The sequence below is a fragment of the Paramormyrops kingsleyae genome, unplaced genomic scaffold (genome assembly GCF_048594095.1).
Source record: "Paramormyrops kingsleyae isolate MSU_618 unplaced genomic scaffold, PKINGS_0.4 ups31, whole genome shotgun sequence".
Classification (NCBI taxonomy): domain Eukaryota; kingdom Metazoa; phylum Chordata; class Actinopteri; order Osteoglossiformes; family Mormyridae; genus Paramormyrops; species Paramormyrops kingsleyae.
Genome location: NW_027325969.1, coordinates 250,847 through 267,458, shown reverse-complemented (window position 1 = coordinate 267,458; position 16,612 = coordinate 250,847). Strand labels below are relative to the sequence as shown.

Below are 16,612 nucleotides of genomic sequence, written 5' to 3'. Positions count from 1 at the left end.
TTGCTGTACTGCATGGAGAAGGTTCGGATCCTATCCTTCACACTCTCCCACCATTCAGCCACGGAGGGGAAGGTAGGCTTGTCCTTCTGCCACTCGGAGAAGTGATCTAAAAAAAGGTGTCTAAAATCGCTCTCCTCCAGGATCTGCAGGTTCATTTTCCAATAGCCGCCCCCATATTCAGGGGCGTCTATGGAAACAGTGGCCTCCACTGCCAAATGGTCAGTGGGCCACTGTGGGGAGAGGGACACCTTTTTAAAAACAACGGGGGGTGAGGCTAAAATGTAATCGATGCGACTGCTAGCTCCGCGACTATTATGCCAGGTGAAGCCCGGCATGCTGGGGTTGCATGTCTTAAAACCATCAACAAGTTTAAAGGAACGAATAAAATGGCGAAAGTGCCCAGAGCTGACATCCTGTCTACCCTCCAACGAGATGTTAAAGTCCCCTCCTAAAATCAAGTGTCGATCTGTGACACAGAACGGGGACAACTCTTCAAAGAGAGTTATACGGGACGAGGCCTCCACTGGAGCGTAGACACATATGGCCCGGAGGCGCTGTCCCCTCCATGTGGCGTCCACCCCCAAAACCCTACCTTGAAGAACGGTAAACGATCTTACTTCTTCAAAGGCGCGGTCGCCAAAAAGGATCCCGACGCCTGAGGAGTGGACACCACCTACGCTCCAGTAGGATCTACCCCTCTTCCATTGTCGTGAAAAGAGAGCCTCGTCCCGCTGGTCCCGGAGGTGGACTTCCTGCAGAAAACAAATGCTGAAGGGAGAAGATGCCAGCTGATTAAAAACAGATGTGCGCTTTAAAACGTTCCTCAAACCCCTGACATTCAAGGTGACAATATTAAAATTGGCCATGAAATGTTAAAAAGGTAAAATACAATTAAAAACAACACACTAAAATAATAAAAGCCAGCCATTAAAAAACAATACCGCGTTACTGCCCCCCCTCCTCAGTCAAACCCAAAAGGCCCCCCAGTTCCAGCCCCCCCAGGTACTCCTGTTCATTGGCTTTGTCCTGTACACTACTGTACTCCTGGGGGGGCGCAGGGGACTGTCCCAAGTCCCACACCAGATGGGGGGCCCCCAACGTCGGGGAGGGGGGACTCTCTCGGCCTTGGTCCCCGGCCGCCACTGCTGGCAAGGTGGCAGCCGGAGGGCTGGAAGCGTCGGGTTGTACCTCCCTTCTGCTCTTCTTCCTCCTCCGGGGGGATGCGCCGCTCTTCCTCCTCCTGCTGCTGACGCCCGGAGCCAGGACTGGAGACCCCTCCTGCATCGCTGTGACTGTCCCTGGGGCCTCCTCCACCTCGGCCAGGGCTTCTCCTCCTGCCCCCGCCGCCGGCTGTTCCTGCCCTAATGTGGGGGCTTGCGCTCCCCCACCACTCTCCTTGCCGACGACTCTGCTGCCTGACAGAGCGTCGGCGTATGATGTTTTCCGTTGAGGGCAGGAACGAGCCAGATGGTCCTCACCGTTACAGTGGATACAGCGACGGGGGCCCTTGCAGTCCCTGGCCATATGCCCCGGCTCCAGGCAGTTCCGACAGCGCAGGTTGGCGCACCCCTCCAGAGTGTGTCCAAAACTATGGCACTGTCGGCAGAAGGGAGGCTGTCCAGAATAAAACAAGTAAGCCTTGTTACCCTGCAAATTAAAATAGGCTGGGGGATGACTAAAACCGCCCGCGCCATTAGCGTCCAGGCGCAGGCGGGCCTGGAACTGGCGTCGACCAGTCCAGATCCCCAGCTCATCCCGAATGTCCTTGTGGCCAGGAAGGAGGTCCACATACTTGTTCAGGAACTGGCGGACGGCCTCGGCGGTGATATGAGGATTGAAACAATGTACAGTTATCACTCGCTTGTCGGGCCACCACAGCGGCTCGATGGTATACTGACCCAGGAGAGGGTACTGGGCCCTCTCCTTGCTCCGCTCCAGGACCTTGGAGTAACTCTCGTCGGTGGACAGGGTGACCTCGAAGAACTGGTGAGGTCCATTCCGCTGCACACAGAGGATATCCTCCATGCGGAGGCCCAGCTCCCCGAAGGCCACCTCCCGGATGAAGGCCAGGCGGTCAGGGAAGGTGCCCACCTCCCCTTCGGCCCTCCAGCAGAACCGGGCGGTATTACGCAGGCCACCGCCTGCTACCAGCCACGGCCCGCTGAAGGGCTTCCTCGCAGCACCGCCGGCCGTCGCCATCCGGGATGGTCCACCGACGTCGTTCCTGGAGCAGAGTCCTCCTGCCGCCGTGGTCCCGACGTCCGCCGTGGTCCTGCTGCCGTCCGCCAATCCGGGATGAGCCGAGGAATGCTAAACTATTAAAAACACCTAAGAATAAAAAACACCAGTTCACCCAACAGGGCGGCGGGCAGGCCACCAGCCACTGCGGGATCCCCAGCCTAATAAAAACGAAAATAAAAGCAGGGATAAAAGGCTAAAAGGAAGGCACGGGTCGCCCCGTGGCAGCGGCGGTCAAGCCACCTACTGGTCACGCATTAGGGTCACCGTGCCTTCCTCTAAAAAACCCGACGCAGTCCTTTAAAAGCGATAAAAAGAGCGTAAAATCCACTTGATCTTAGCCAAAAGGCCGAGAAGCGATACCCACAAATTGCGCCCCGCCGGGCGCCGGCATGCGGGATGCCGACGGAGCTGGCGCGGCTCAGCCCTCACCAGCCCCTCTGGCAGGTGTCGCCCGGCGAGTCCACGCGTGATCCAGGGAGACCACAGCCGCGCCACCGGGCACCTAACGCCAGCCGCTAAGCCGGGCCCAGTCTTCCTTTGACAGCAGCAGTGCAGCTCTGCTTGGGCAGAGCCTCCAAAAATACCATGAACTCATCGCTATCCCTCTCCACGGAAATCTTTAGTAAAAGGCGAAAGATTTATACGGGATGAAGAGAGACCCGAGTCGATATGGGGCCGCCGCCAAGCCCGTCGCCGTTAGCCGGGCCTGCGTGACGCCCCCGCTCGGAGTAGAATGCCCAGGGGCGTCGCAGCCGCCGTCCTCGGGGCCCCGACTCCTCCCTGTCCTCCTGTCCTCTCAAAAGACAGCAATCATTTTAACAAACATGAGGGGAAATTCAAAAGGCAAAGATGACATCATGCCTTACCTCAGCGCAGCTGTCCACCGCACAAACAGTGTGTCACCTTCCTTTAAAAAAAAAAAAAAAAAAAAAAAAAAAAAAGAAAAACGGCGGGAAACGGGGGCCACGCACAGACAGGGCCCCCCCCCTCACAGCACTCAGTCTATTAGTCACTCACTCACTCACTCACTCACTCACTCACTCAGTCAGTCAGTCAGTCAGTCAGTTCTGCCTTTCGACAACAGGGGGCAGTAGAGGTGCACCATTCCCGGAAGCACTGCAATACCGGGTCGATGCGTGGAGCGGACGGGGCAAGCCCCACTTCCGGCTCCCTGTTCCAAAAATCCGTTTAATATGTGGTCCCCTCCATGGGGGACGTATCAGATATTAAACTGATAAGAACAGATACTACACTTGATCTTAGCCAAAAGGCCGAGAAGCGATACCCACAAATTGCGCCCCGCCGGGCGCCGGCATGCGGGATGCCGACGGAGCTGGCGCGGCTCAGCCCTCACCAGCCCCTCTGGCAGGTGTCGCCCGGCGAGTCCACGCGTGATCCAGGGAGACCACAGCCGCGCCACCGGGCACCTAACGCCAGCCGCTAAGCCGGGCCCAGTCTTCCTTTGACAGCAGCAGTGCAGCTCTGCTTGGGCAGAGCCTCCAAAAATACCATGAACTCATCGCTATCCCTCTCCACGGAAATCTTTAGTAAAAGGCGAAAGATTTATACGGGATGAAGAGAGACCCGAGTCGATATGGGGCCGCCGCCAAGCCCGTCGCCGTTAGCCGGGCCTGCGTGACGCCCCCGCTCGGAGTAGAATGCCCAGGGGCGTCGCAGCCGCCGTCCTCGGGGCCCCGACTCCTCCCTGTCCTCCTGTCCTCTCAAAAGACAGCAATCATTTTAACAAACATGAGGGGAAATTCAAAAGGCAAAGATGACATCATGCCTTACCTCAGCGCAGCTGTCCACCGCACAAACAGTGTGTCACCTTCCTTTAAAAAAAAAAAAAAAAAAAAAAAAAAAAAAGAAAAACGGCGGGAAACGGGGGCCACGCACAGACAGGGCCCCCCCCCTCACAGCACTCAGTCTATTAGTCACTCACTCACTCACTCAGTCAGTCAGTCAGTCAGTTCTGCCTTTCGACAACAGGGGGCAGTAGAGGTGCACCATTCCCGGAAGCACTGCAATACCGGGTCGATGCGTGGAGCGGACGGGGCAAGCCCCACTTCCGGCTCCCTGTTCCAAAAATCCGTTTAATATGTGGTCCCCTCCATGGGGGACGTATCAGATATTAAACTGATAAGAACAGATACTACACTTGATCTTAGCCAAAAGGCCGAGAAGCGATACCCACAAATTGCGCCCCGCCGGGCGCCGGCATGCGGGATGCCGACGGAGCTGGCGCGGCTCAGCCCTCACCAGCCCCTCTGGCAGGTGTCGCCCGGCGAGTCCACGCGTGATCCAGGGAGACCACAGCCGCGCCACCGGGCACCTAACGCCAGCCGCTAAGCCGGGCCCAGTCTTCCTTTGACAGCAGCAGTGCAGCTCTGCTTGGGCAGAGCCTCCAAAAATACCATGAACTCATCGCTATCCCTCTCCACGGAAATCTTTAGTAAAAGGCGAAAGATTTATACGGGATGAAGAGAGACCCGAGTCGATATGGGGCCGCCGCCAAGCCCGTCGCCGTTAGCCGGGCCTGCGTGACGCCCCCGCTCGGAGTAGAATGCCCAGGGGCGTCGCAGCCGCCGTCCTCGGGGCCCCGACTCCTCCCTGTCCTCCTGTCCTCTCAAAAGACAGCAATCATTTTAACAAACATGAGGGGAAATTCAAAAGGCAAAGATGACATCATGCCTTACCTCAGCGCAGCTGTCCACCGCACAAACAGTGTGTCACCTTCCTTTAAAAAAAAAAAAAAAAAAAAAAAAAAAAAAGAAAAACGGCGGGAAACGGGGGCCACGCACAGACAGGGCCCCCCCCCTCACAGCACTCAGTCTATTAGTCACTCACTCACTCACTCACTCACTCACTCACTCACTCAGTCAGTCAGTCAGTCAGTCAGTCAGTTCTGCCTTTCGACAACAGGGGGCAGTAGAGGTGCACCATTCCCGGAAGCACTGCAATACCGGGTCGATGCGTGGAGCGGACGGGGCAAGCCCCACTTCCGGCTCCCTGTTCCAAAAATCCGTTTAATATGTGGTCCCCTCCATGGGGGACGTATCAGATATTAAACTGATAAGAACAGATTTTTTTTTTTTTTTTTCCAATACTTTATTAAACAGTTCTGTACAACAATTAAAATCATACCAATACACAAAGCATATATACATCAATTAGCATCAATTAGCACTGTAATCAAAACATAATAAAACAGCCTTTTAGGTTCACAAATTAGTAAAAATATATATCCATAAATACTTTATAAAAGGCTAAAACATTCTCAACACACAGTGCTACTTATATATGCTATACAAAACAGAGCATTATTAAAACAACATTAAACAAAACCTCTCCAGAACTGCAAAAAGACACACAACTATAAAACCACCAATACGTTACAATAACAATTAAAACACAACTACAATTAAATGGCCATTTACAAAAATAAAATGTCACCATAAATGCCACCTATTAAAAACTAAAACCATTAAAAGAGGAACACACCCGCCGACCTCCAACCTCTACGCCAGGGTCAGGTTGAGACAGGGTCATACATATTTCCAAACACTTAAAATCAGCACCTCGGGAATAAAACATGGTCAATCACTTAATATACAGCACAACAAGTAAAATGTTAGATGTTAATAAATACAATGATTATTAATATTAATAAATAAGTGCTAAAAAAGATCAACCAAAACCATGCTTAATTGATTATGCACATGCTGTTAGTTAAAAACATTTTAATTAAAACACACGCACAAAAACAACAAAGCACACTCACCTAAAACCCGAAGTACCTCCTGTGTGCTTCAGAAAAGTGCGTCACGTCAACCCTGTAGAATGGAGCGTCACCACCTAAACGAAACGGGGCTAAAGCCAAAAGAGGCCCTTCCACCTCTCCTTGGCCTCGTGATAGCCCCGCTGGATGACGTCAGTCTCCATCCTGAAACCCAAGTCGGCCCGGATTTTACGGAATACCCCTTGTGCCTCCAGATGAACCCCTCTGCGGATGAGCGCGGTCCTGGCATTCCACAGCTCCCGCTTGGTAATGCTGACCAGCAGCCACATCCAGGGGCCGAAGGGGTTATGGAGGTTGGGGTCCCACCCCTTCAACACCTTGTCGTAGGTCAGACCGGGCTGCGGGTCCACACGTCCACACAGGCCCGCTACCAACCCCCAAACTCTCTGTGCATGCCCACAGTCCCAAAACACGTGCCTGATGGTCTCATCCTCACTGCACTCGGGCCTGGGGCAGCGGGGGTGTCTGGTCAGCTTATGCCTATGTAAGACGTCCCTGACTGGCAGCTTACCATGAAGGCACTGCCAGTTCAGGTCCTGCAGCCTGTGATCCAAACCCTTAGGCTGGATTCTCGCCCATGTGCCTTCCTCCAGGCCCAGCATGGCCCGAGTATCCCTATGACCAAGCAAAGCCCTGTAAAGCGCTCTATGCTTGGTCAAGGCCTCTGTCTTGACACCTGCCGGAAAAGACTTACTCCACTTGACAGCGTAGCTGTAGTGGGCCGGCAGGGTCTCAGCCTTGGGGCCGAGGTTGGTCCACGACGCCACCAGACGTCTCATGGGGAGAGCCAGCCACAGACGCACAAAGTGCTGATGGGGGTGCTCGAGGGGAGCTGCCAGGCGCGCGCAGAGCTGCGAGAAGAACAGGCAGTCAAGCTTGAGAGGAAAGTCAATAACATCCCTCCCCCCACTGTCCTTTCCGAGATACATCACTTCCCTACGCACGTACTCGTACCTGCCCCCCCAGACGAGGTTGAAAACGTCCTTCGTCAGGCCTCTGCGCATGAAGCGGGGCAAAGGGTACACATGTGCAAGGTAGAGCAGGGTGGGAAGAATATCCACTTTTAAGGCTAAAACCTTACCTTGGAAGGACAGGGACCTGGACTTCCACAGTCCGATCTTCCGCCTGGCGATCGCCAACCGCCCCTCCCAGTTCAAACGGGCGGCACCATCCGAAAGGAAGTTGACCCCCAACACTTTGAGAGGTCCGTCACAGAGGGTGAGACCACCTGCGACGTCCTCCCTCGCCTTCCAGCTGCCGAAATACTTGGCCACCGACTTACTGAGGTTGAGCGTCGCGCCGGAGGCCCTACCGAATGCATGAACAAGGCTCATGGCATGACCGAGAGACTGATCCGAGCAGACGAAAAGGGTGGTGTCGTCTGCGTACTGGGTCAGTTTAACAGTTTTCCCCCGACTTCCTGGGATAAGAAGGCCATCGACCCCGGGGTGGGTGCGAATGGCGCACGCCAGTGGCTCTATATAGAGCGCGTAGAGGAGGGGGGAGAGGGGACATCCCTGCCTCACTCCACTCAGCTGGGGCACCAAGTCACTCAGGAAGCCATTGATAACAACATGGCTTCCAACTTCGTTATACAAAGTGTGTAACCACCCCAGATAATTGGGTCCAAAGCCAAACTTACCCAATACTTGAAACAGGAAGCGGTGATCTACCCGGTCAAAGGCTTTCTCCTGGTCCAAGCTGACCAGCAGGAGAGGGAGGTTCCTGTCCTCCACCCAGGCGATGGCGTCGCGGATGAGATGGAGGTTCCACGTCGCCGATCGACCCGGTACTCCACACGTCTGATCGCTGTGTACCAGATGAGCCATGGCCTTCTTCAGGCGTTCGGTAAGGGTCTTTGCGATGAGCTTTGTGTCTACACAAAGCATGGTCAGGGGCCTCCAGTTGCCAAGGTCGGCACGATCGCCCTTCTTGTGCAACAGAGAAAGAACCCCTGACCTCATGCTCCTAGTGAGCAAACCCCGGCGCTGAACGTCCTCTACAACCTGCAGTAATTCCGGCCCGAGGACATCCCAAAAGGTGGAATAAAATTCCACCGGGAGCCCATCAAGGCCCGGTACCTTGCGGCGGTTCATCTTGCCAAGCACTGCGGTCAGCTCGGCCAAGGTGATGGGGGCTTCTAAGCCGTCACGAATGTCACTGGGAAGACAAGGTGAGATGTTGTCTAGGAACCGCTCCCCTGCAACCGGGTCCGTGTCCCTAACCTTAAAAAGATCACAATAAAACAATTTTGCAACCTCCAGCATGTCTGATGTTGTAGTTACCTTGTTGCTATTTGAGGCACGGAGAGAGACAAAGCTCTTCTCCTCCCGGGCTTCCCTGGCTCTCTGGAAAAAAAAGGCGTTGCACTTTTCATTGTTTTCCAACAGGCACATTTTGTCGCGGAGCATTAGGGCCGAGGCAGCCTGTTCATGCAGGCGCCTCAGCTCACCCTTTATGCCAAGCAGTCGCTCGTGATCGATGGCGCCCCCGTTGTTGTGAGCGGCGTATTCATCCCGCAACCTTCTCTCCAGCTGCAGAATGGAGAATTTCTTCTCCATCCTGCGCTGCTTGCTGTACTGCATGGAGAAGGTTCGGATCCTATCCTTCACACTCTCCCACCATTCAGCCACGGAGGGGAAGGTAGGCTTGTCCTTCTGCCACTCGGAGAAGTGATCTAAAAAAAGGTGTCTAAAATCGCTCTCCTCCAGGATCTGCAGGTTCATTTTCCAATAGCCGCCCCCATATTCAGGGGCGTCTATGGAAACAGTGGCCTCCACTGCCAAATGGTCAGTGGGCCACTGTGGGGAGAGGGACACCTTTTTAAAAACAACGGGGGGTGAGGCTAAAATGTAATCGATGCGACTGCTAGCTCCGCGACTATTATGCCAGGTGAAGCCCGGCATGCTGGGGTTGCATGTCTTAAAACCATCAACAAGTTTAAAGGAACGAATAAAATGGCGAAAGTGCCCAGAGCTGACATCCTGTCTACCCTCCAACGAGATGTTAAAGTCCCCTCCTAAAATCAAGTGTCGATCTGTGACACAGAACGGGGACAACTCTTCAAAGAGAGTTATACGGGACGAGGCCTCCACTGGAGCGTAGACACATATGGCCCGGAGGCGCTGTCCCCTCCATGTGGCGTCCACCCCCAAAACCCTACCTTGAAGAACGGTAAACGATCTTACTTCTTCAAAGGCGCGGTCGCCAAAAAGGATCCCGACGCCTGAGGAGTGGACACCACCTACGCTCCAGTAGGATCTACCCCTCTTCCATTGTCGTGAAAAGAGAGCCTCGTCCCGCTGGTCCCGGAGGTGGACTTCCTGCAGAAAACAAATGCTGAAGGGAGAAGATGCCAGCTGATTAAAAACAGATGTGCGCTTTAAAACGTTCCTCAAACCCCTGACATTCAAGGTGACAATATTAAAATTGGCCATGAAATGTTAAAAAGGTAAAATACAATTAAAAACAACACACTAAAATAATAAAAGCCAGCCATTAAAAAACAATACCGCGTTACTGCCCCCCCTCCTCAGTCAAACCCAAAAGGCCCCCCAGTTCCAGCCCCCCCAGGTACTCCTGTTCATTGGCTTTGTCCTGTACACTACTGTACTCCTGGGGGGGCGCAGGGGACTGTCCCAAGTCCCACACCAGATGGGGGGCCCCCAACGTCGGGGAGGGGGGACTCTCTCGGCCTTGGTCCCCGGCCGCCACTGCTGGCAAGGTGGCAGCCGGAGGGCTGGAAGCGTCGGGTTGTACCTCCCTTCTGCTCTTCTTCCTCCTCCGGGGGGATGCGCCGCTCTTCCTCCTCCTGCTGCTGACGCCCGGAGCCAGGACTGGAGACCCCTCCTGCATCGCTGTGACTGTCCCTGGGGCCTCCTCCACCTCGGCCAGGGCTTCTCCTCCTGCCCCCGCCGCCGGCTGTTCCTGCCCTAATGTGGGGGCTTGCGCTCCCCCACCACTCTCCTTGCCGACGACTCTGCTGCCTGACAGAGCGTCGGCGTATGATGTTTTCCGTTGAGGGCAGGAACGAGCCAGATGGTCCTCACCGTTACAGTGGATACAGCGACGGGGGCCCTTGCAGTCCCTGGCCATATGCCCCGGCTCCAGGCAGTTCCGACAGCGCAGGTTGGCGCACCCCTCCAGAGTGTGTCCAAAACTATGGCACTGTCGGCAGAAGGGAGGCTGTCCAGAATAAAACAAGTAAGCCTTGTTACCCTGCAAATTAAAATAGGCTGGGGGATGACTAAAACCGCCCGCGCCATTAGCGTCCAGGCGCAGGCGGGCCTGGAACTGGCGTCGACCAGTCCAGATCCCCAGCTCATCCCGAATGTCCTTGTGGCCAGGAAGGAGGTCCACATACTTGTTCAGGAACTGGCGGACGGCCTCGGCGGTGATATGAGGATTGAAACAATGTACAGTTATCACTCGCTTGTCGGGCCACCACAGCGGCTCGATGGTATACTGACCCAGGAGAGGGTACTGGGCCCTCTCCTTGCTCCGCTCCAGGACCTTGGAGTAACTCTCGTCGGTGGACAGGGTGACCTCGAAGAACTGGTGAGGTCCATTCCGCTGCACACAGAGGATATCCTCCATGCGGAGGCCCAGCTCCCCGAAGGCCACCTCCCGGATGAAGGCCAGGCGGTCAGGGAAGGTGCCCACCTCCCCTTCGGCCCTCCAGCAGAACCGGGCGGTATTACGCAGGCCACCGCCTGCTACCAGCCACGGCCCGCTGAAGGGCTTCCTCGCAGCACCGCCGGCCGTCGCCATCCGGGATGGTCCACCGACGTCGTTCCTGGAGCAGAGTCCTCCTGCCGCCGTGGTCCCGACGTCCGCCGTGGTCCTGCTGCCGTCCGCCAATCCGGGATGAGCCGAGGAATGCTAAACTATTAAAAACACCTAAGAATAAAAAACACCAGTTCACCCAACAGGGCGGCGGGCAGGCCACCAGCCACTGCGGGATCCCCAGCCTAATAAAAACGAAAATAAAAGCAGGGATAAAAGGCTAAAAGGAAGGCACGGGTCGCCCCGTGGCAGCGGCGGTCAAGCCACCTACTGGTCACGCATTAGGGTCACCGTGCCTTCCTCTAAAAAACCCGACGCAGTCCTTTAAAAGCGATAAAAAGAGCGTAAAATCCACTTGATCTTAGCCAAAAGGCCGAGAAGCGATACCCACAAATTGCGCCCCGCCGGGCGCCGGCATGCGGGATGCCGACGGAGCTGGCGCGGCTCAGCCCTCACCAGCCCCTCTGGCAGGTGTCGCCCGGCGAGTCCACGCGTGATCCAGGGAGACCACAGCCGCGCCACCGGGCACCTAACGCCAGCCGCTAAGCCGGGCCCAGTCTTCCTTTGACAGCAGCAGTGCAGCTCTGCTTGGGCAGAGCCTCCAAAAATACCATGAACTCATCGCTATCCCTCTCCACGGAAATCTTTAGTAAAAGGCGAAAGATTTATACGGGATGAAGAGAGACCCGAGTCGATATGGGGCCGCCGCCAAGCCCGTCGCCGTTAGCCGGGCCTGCGTGACGCCCCCGCTCGGAGTAGAATGCCCAGGGGCGTCGCAGCCGCCGTCCTCGGGGCCCCGACTCCTCCCTGTCCTCCTGTCCTCTCAAAAGACAGCAATCATTTTAACAAACATGAGGGGAAATTCAAAAGGCAAAGATGACATCATGCCTTACCTCAGCGCAGCTGTCCACCGCACAAACAGTGTGTCACCTTCCTTTAAAAAAAAAAAAAAAAAAAAAAAAAAAAAGAAAAACGGCGGGAAACGGGGGCCACGCACAGACAGGGCCCCCCCCCTCACAGCACTCAGTCTATTAGTCACTCACTCACTCACTCACTCACTCACTCACTCAGTCAGTCAGTCAGTCAGTCAGTTCTGCCTTTCGACAACAGGGGGCAGTAGAGGTGCACCATTCCCGGAAGCACTGCAATACCGGGTCGATGCGTGGAGCGGACGGGGCAAGCCCCACTTCCGGCTCCCTGTTCCAAAAATCCGTTTAATATGTGGTCCCCTCCATGGGGGACGTATCAGATATTAAACTGATAAGAACAGATACTACACTTGATCTTAGCCAAAAGGCCGAGAAGCGATACCCACAAATTGCGCCCCGCCGGGCGCCGGCATGCGGGATGCCGACGGAGCTGGCGCGGCTCAGCCCTCACCAGCCCCTCTGGCAGGTGTCGCCCGGCGAGTCCACGCGTGATCCAGGGAGACCACAGCCGCGCCACCGGGCACCTAACGCCAGCCGCTAAGCCGGGCCCAGTCTTCCTTTGACAGCAGCAGTGCAGCTCTGCTTGGGCAGAGCCTCCAAAAATACCATGAACTCATCGCTATCCCTCTCCACGGAAATCTTTAGTAAAAGGCGAAAGATTTATACGGGATGAAGAGAGACCCGAGTCGATATGGGGCCGCCGCCAAGCCCGTCGCCGTTAGCCGGGCCTGCGTGACGCCCCCGCTCGGAGTAGAATGCCCAGGGGCGTCGCAGCCGCCGTCCTCGGGGCCCCGACTCCTCCCTGTCCTCCTGTCCTCTCAAAAGACAGCAATCATTTTAACAAACATGAGGGGAAATTCAAAAGGCAAAGATGACATCATGCCTTACCTCAGCGCAGCTGTCCACCGCACAAACAGTGTGTCACCTTCCTTTAAAAAAAAAAAAAAAAAAAAAAAAAAAAAGAAAAACGGCGGGAAACGGGGGCCACGCACAGACAGGGCCCCCCCCCTCACAGCACTCAGTCTATTAGTCACTCACTCACTCACTCACTCACTCACTCACTCAGTCAGTCAGTCAGTCAGTCAGTCAGTTCTGCCTTTCGACAACAGGGGGCAGTAGAGGTGCACCATTCCCGGAAGCACTGCAATACCGGGTCGATGCGTGGAGCGGACGGGGCAAGCCCCACTTCCGGCTCCCTGTTCCAAAAATCCGTTTAATATGTGGTCCCCTCCATGGGGGACGTATCAGATATTAAACTGATAAGAACAGATTTTTTTTTTTTCCATACTTTATTAAACAGTTCTGCACATCATTTAAATCAACACCACCTGATCAAAACATATAAACATCAAACCTACACTTTTAAAATTGGCATCGTCATCCATGCATATTAAAACAACCTTTCCAGCATACATCACAAACAAATATTACAACAATGTAAAAGGTTGAAATTTTTAACATAATACACATCAATGGCAATACAATAGAATCATAATAATAAGACATATTAAAACAGTATTAAACAAACAAATTATGCAGAACTATATACCATAAAATAATCAAAACAGTAATAAAATCAACAATTAAAATTACACACATTTACCCTTTAATTACATTCATCTGGCCATTTCTACAAATAAAATGTCACCTCAAATGCAAGCCATTAAAAGGTTAAAACCTTAAAAGAGGAACAGACCCACAGACCACAAATTTCAAACACAAGGGTCGGGTTAAAACAGGGTTATACACCATCCACACACATAAAATCTGAGACTTCGGGCATAAAATACGGTTAATCACAGAAACAAAGCACACCAAATAGATTAAAATGTTAATAGATAATGTTAATATTAATAAATACGTGCTAAAAGTGATCAACCAGTAGTGCACAATAAATTCTGTACATGCAATTATTAAAAAAGTATTTGAAATACAACACACGCACAAAAAAACAAAGCACACTCACCTAAAACCCAAAGTACCTTCTGTGTGCTCCAGAAAGGTGCGTCATGTCCACCCTGTAGAATGGAGCGTCACCACCTAAACGAAACGGAGCTAAAGCCAAAAGAGGCCCTTCCACCTCTCCTTGGCCTCGTGGTAGCCCCGCTGGATGACGTCAGTCTCCATCCTGAAACCCAAGTCGGCCCGGATTTTACGGAACACCCCTTGTGCCTCCAGATGAACCCCTCTGCGGATGAGCGCGGTCCTGGCATCCCACAGCTCTCGCTTGGTAATGCTGACCAGCAGCCACATCCAGGGGCCGAAGGGGTTATGGAGCTTGGGGTCCCACCCCTTCAACACCTTGTCGTAGGTCAGACCGGGCTGCGGGTCCACACGTCCACACAGGCCCGCTACCAACCCCCAAACTCTCTGTGCATGCCCACAGTCCCAAAACACGTGCCTGATGGTCTCATCCTCGCTGCACTCGGCCCTGGGGCAGCGGGGGTGTCTGGTCAGCTTATGCCTATGTAAGACGTCCCTGACTGGCAGCTTACCATGAAGGCACTGCCAGTTCAGGTCCTGCAGCCTGTGATCCAAACCCTTAGGCTGGATTCTCGCCCATGTGCCTTCCTCCAGGCCCAACATGGCCCGAGTATCCCTATGACCAAGCAAAGCCCTGTAAAGCGCTCTATGCTTGGTCAAGGCCTCTGTCTTGACACCTGCCGGAATAAACTTACTCCACTTGACAGCGTGGCTGTAGTGGGCCGGCAGGGTCTCAGCCTTGGGGCCGAGGTTGGTCCACGACGCCACCAGGCGTCTCATGGGGAGAGCCAGCCACAGACGCACAAAGTGCTGATGGGGGTGCTCGAGGGGAGCTGCCAGGCGCGTGCAGAGCTGCGAGAAGAACAGGCAGTCAAGCTTGAGAGGAAAGTCAATAACATCCCTCCCCCCACTGTCCTTTCCGAGATACATCACTTCCCTACGCACGTACTCGTACCTGCCCCCCCAGACGAGGTTGAAAACGTCTCTCGTCAGGCCTCTGCGCATGAAGCGGGGCAAAGGGTACACATGTGCAAGGTAGAGCAGGGTGGGAAGAATATCCACTTTTAAGGCTAAGACCTTACCTTGGAAGGACAGGGACCTGGACTTCCACAGTCCGATCTTCCGCCTGGCGATCGCCAACCGCTCCTCCCAGTTCAAACGGGCGGCACCATCCGAAAGGAAGTTGACCCCCAACACTTTGAGAGGTCCGTCACAGAGGGTGAGACCCCCTGCGACGCCCTCCCTCGCCTTCCAGCTGCCGAAATACTTGGCCACCGACTTACTGAGGTTGAGCGTCGCGCCGGAGGCCCTACCGAACGCATGAACAAGGCTCATGGCATGACCGAGAGACTGATCCGAGCAGACGAAAAGGGTGGTGTCGTCTGCGTACTGGGTCAGTTTAACAGTTTTCCCCCGACTTCCTGGGATAAGAAGGCCATCGACCCCGGGGTGGGTGCGAATGGCGCACGCCAGTGGCTCTATATAGAGCGCGTAGAGGAGGGGGGAGAGGGGACATCCCTGCCTCACTCCACTCAGCTGGGGCACCAAGTCACTCAGGAAGCCATTGATAACAACATGGCTCCCAACTTCGTTATACAAAGTGTGTAACCACCCCAGGTAATTGGGTCCAAAGCCAAACTTACCCAATACTTGAAACAGGAAGCGGTGATCTACCCGGTCGAAGGCTTTCTCCTGGTCCAAGCTGACCAGCAGGAGAGGGAGGTTCCTGTCCTCCACCCAGGCGATGGCGTCGCGGATGAGATGGAGGTTCCACGTCGCCGATCGACCCGGTACTCCACACGTCTGATCGCTGTGAACCAGATGAGCCATGGCCTTCTTCAGGCGTTCTGTAAGGGTCTTTGCGATGAGCTTTGTGTCTACACAAAGCATGGTCAGGGGCCTCCAGTTGCCAAGGTCGGCACGATCACCCTTCTTGTGCAACAAAGAAAGAACCCCTGACCTCATGCTCCTAGTGAGCAAACCCCGGCGCTGAACGTCCTCTACAACCTGCAGTAATTCCGGCCCGAGGACATCCCAAAAAGTGGAATAAAATTCCACCGGGAGCCCATCAAGGCCCGGTACCTTGCGGCGGTTCATCTTGCCAAGCACTGCGGTCAGCTCGGCCAAGGTGATGGGGGCTTCTAAGCCGTCACGAATGTCACTGGGAAGGCAAGGTGAGGTGTTGTCTAGGAACCGCTCCCCTGCAACCGGGTCCGTGTCCCTAACCTTAAAAAGATTGTGATAAAACAATTTAGCAACCTCCAGCATGTCTGATGTTGTTGTTACCGTATCGCCGTTTAAGGCCCGGAGAGAGTCGAAGGTCTTCTCCTCCCGGGCTTCCCTGGCTCTCTGGAAAAAATGAGTATTGCACTTTTCATTGTTTTCCAAAAAGAACATTCTGTCGCGGAGCATTTGGGCCGAGGCAGCCTGTGCATGCAGGCGCCTCAGCTCACCCTTTATATCCAGCAGTCGCTCGTGGTCGATGGTGCCCCCGCTGTTGTGAGCGGCGTATTCATCCCGCAACCTTCTCTCCAGCTGCAGAATGGAGAATTTCTTCTCCATCCTGCGCTGCTTGCTGTACTGCATGGAGAAGGTTCGGATCCTATCCTTCACACTCTCCCACCATTCGGCCACGGAGGGGAAGGTAGGCTTGTCCTTCTGCCACTCGGAGAAGTGATCTAAAAAAAGGTGTCTAAAATCGCTCTCCTCCAGGATCTGCAGGTTCATTTTCCAATAGCCACCCCCATATTCAGGGGCGTCTATGGAAACAGTGGCCTCCACTGCCAAGTGGTCAGTGGGCCACTGTGGGGAGAGGGACACCTTTTTAAAAACAACGGGGGGTGAGGCTAAAATATAGTCGATGCGACTGCTGGCT

General features: G+C 54.5%; 10 non-coding genes across 10 annotated transcripts; all 10 read right to left on the bottom strand.

Annotated features, from left to right (window-relative positions):
- Positions 1-2,794: 2,794 nt before the first annotated feature.
- Positions 2,795-2,908, bottom strand: LOC140584411 (U5 spliceosomal RNA). The gene has a single exon (XR_011986373.1). It is a non-coding gene; the product is annotated as a U5 spliceosomal RNA (small nuclear RNA).
- Positions 2,909-3,332: 424 nt separating this feature from the next.
- LOC140584918 (U2 spliceosomal RNA) lies at positions 3,333-3,524 on the bottom strand. The gene has a single exon (XR_011986880.1). It is a non-coding gene; the product is annotated as a U2 spliceosomal RNA (small nuclear RNA).
- Positions 3,525-3,719: 195 nt separating this feature from the next.
- On the bottom strand, positions 3,720-3,833 carry LOC140584410 (U5 spliceosomal RNA). The gene has a single exon (XR_011986372.1). It is a non-coding gene; the product is annotated as a U5 spliceosomal RNA (small nuclear RNA).
- A 404-nt stretch (positions 3,834-4,237) lies between these two features.
- LOC140584907 (U2 spliceosomal RNA) lies at positions 4,238-4,429 on the bottom strand. The gene has a single exon (XR_011986869.1). It is a non-coding gene; the product is annotated as a U2 spliceosomal RNA (small nuclear RNA).
- A 195-nt stretch (positions 4,430-4,624) lies between these two features.
- Positions 4,625-4,738, bottom strand: LOC140584409 (U5 spliceosomal RNA). The gene has a single exon (XR_011986371.1). It is a non-coding gene; the product is annotated as a U5 spliceosomal RNA (small nuclear RNA).
- Positions 4,739-5,170: 432 nt separating this feature from the next.
- Positions 5,171-5,364, bottom strand: LOC140584132 (U2 spliceosomal RNA). The gene has a single exon (XR_011986162.1). It is a non-coding gene; the product is annotated as a U2 spliceosomal RNA (small nuclear RNA).
- A 6,041-nt stretch (positions 5,365-11,405) lies between these two features.
- Positions 11,406-11,519, bottom strand: LOC140584408 (U5 spliceosomal RNA). The gene has a single exon (XR_011986370.1). It is a non-coding gene; the product is annotated as a U5 spliceosomal RNA (small nuclear RNA).
- A 423-nt stretch (positions 11,520-11,942) lies between these two features.
- On the bottom strand, positions 11,943-12,134 carry LOC140584896 (U2 spliceosomal RNA). Its single transcript, XR_011986858.1, has one exon. It is a non-coding gene; the product is annotated as a U2 spliceosomal RNA (small nuclear RNA).
- Positions 12,135-12,329: 195 nt separating this feature from the next.
- LOC140584406 (U5 spliceosomal RNA) lies at positions 12,330-12,443 on the bottom strand. Its single transcript, XR_011986368.1, has one exon. It is a non-coding gene; the product is annotated as a U5 spliceosomal RNA (small nuclear RNA).
- Positions 12,444-12,870: 427 nt separating this feature from the next.
- LOC140584143 (U2 spliceosomal RNA) lies at positions 12,871-13,058 on the bottom strand. Its single transcript, XR_011986173.1, has one exon. It is a non-coding gene; the product is annotated as a U2 spliceosomal RNA (small nuclear RNA).
- Between the last annotated feature and the right edge of the window lie 3,554 nt (positions 13,059-16,612).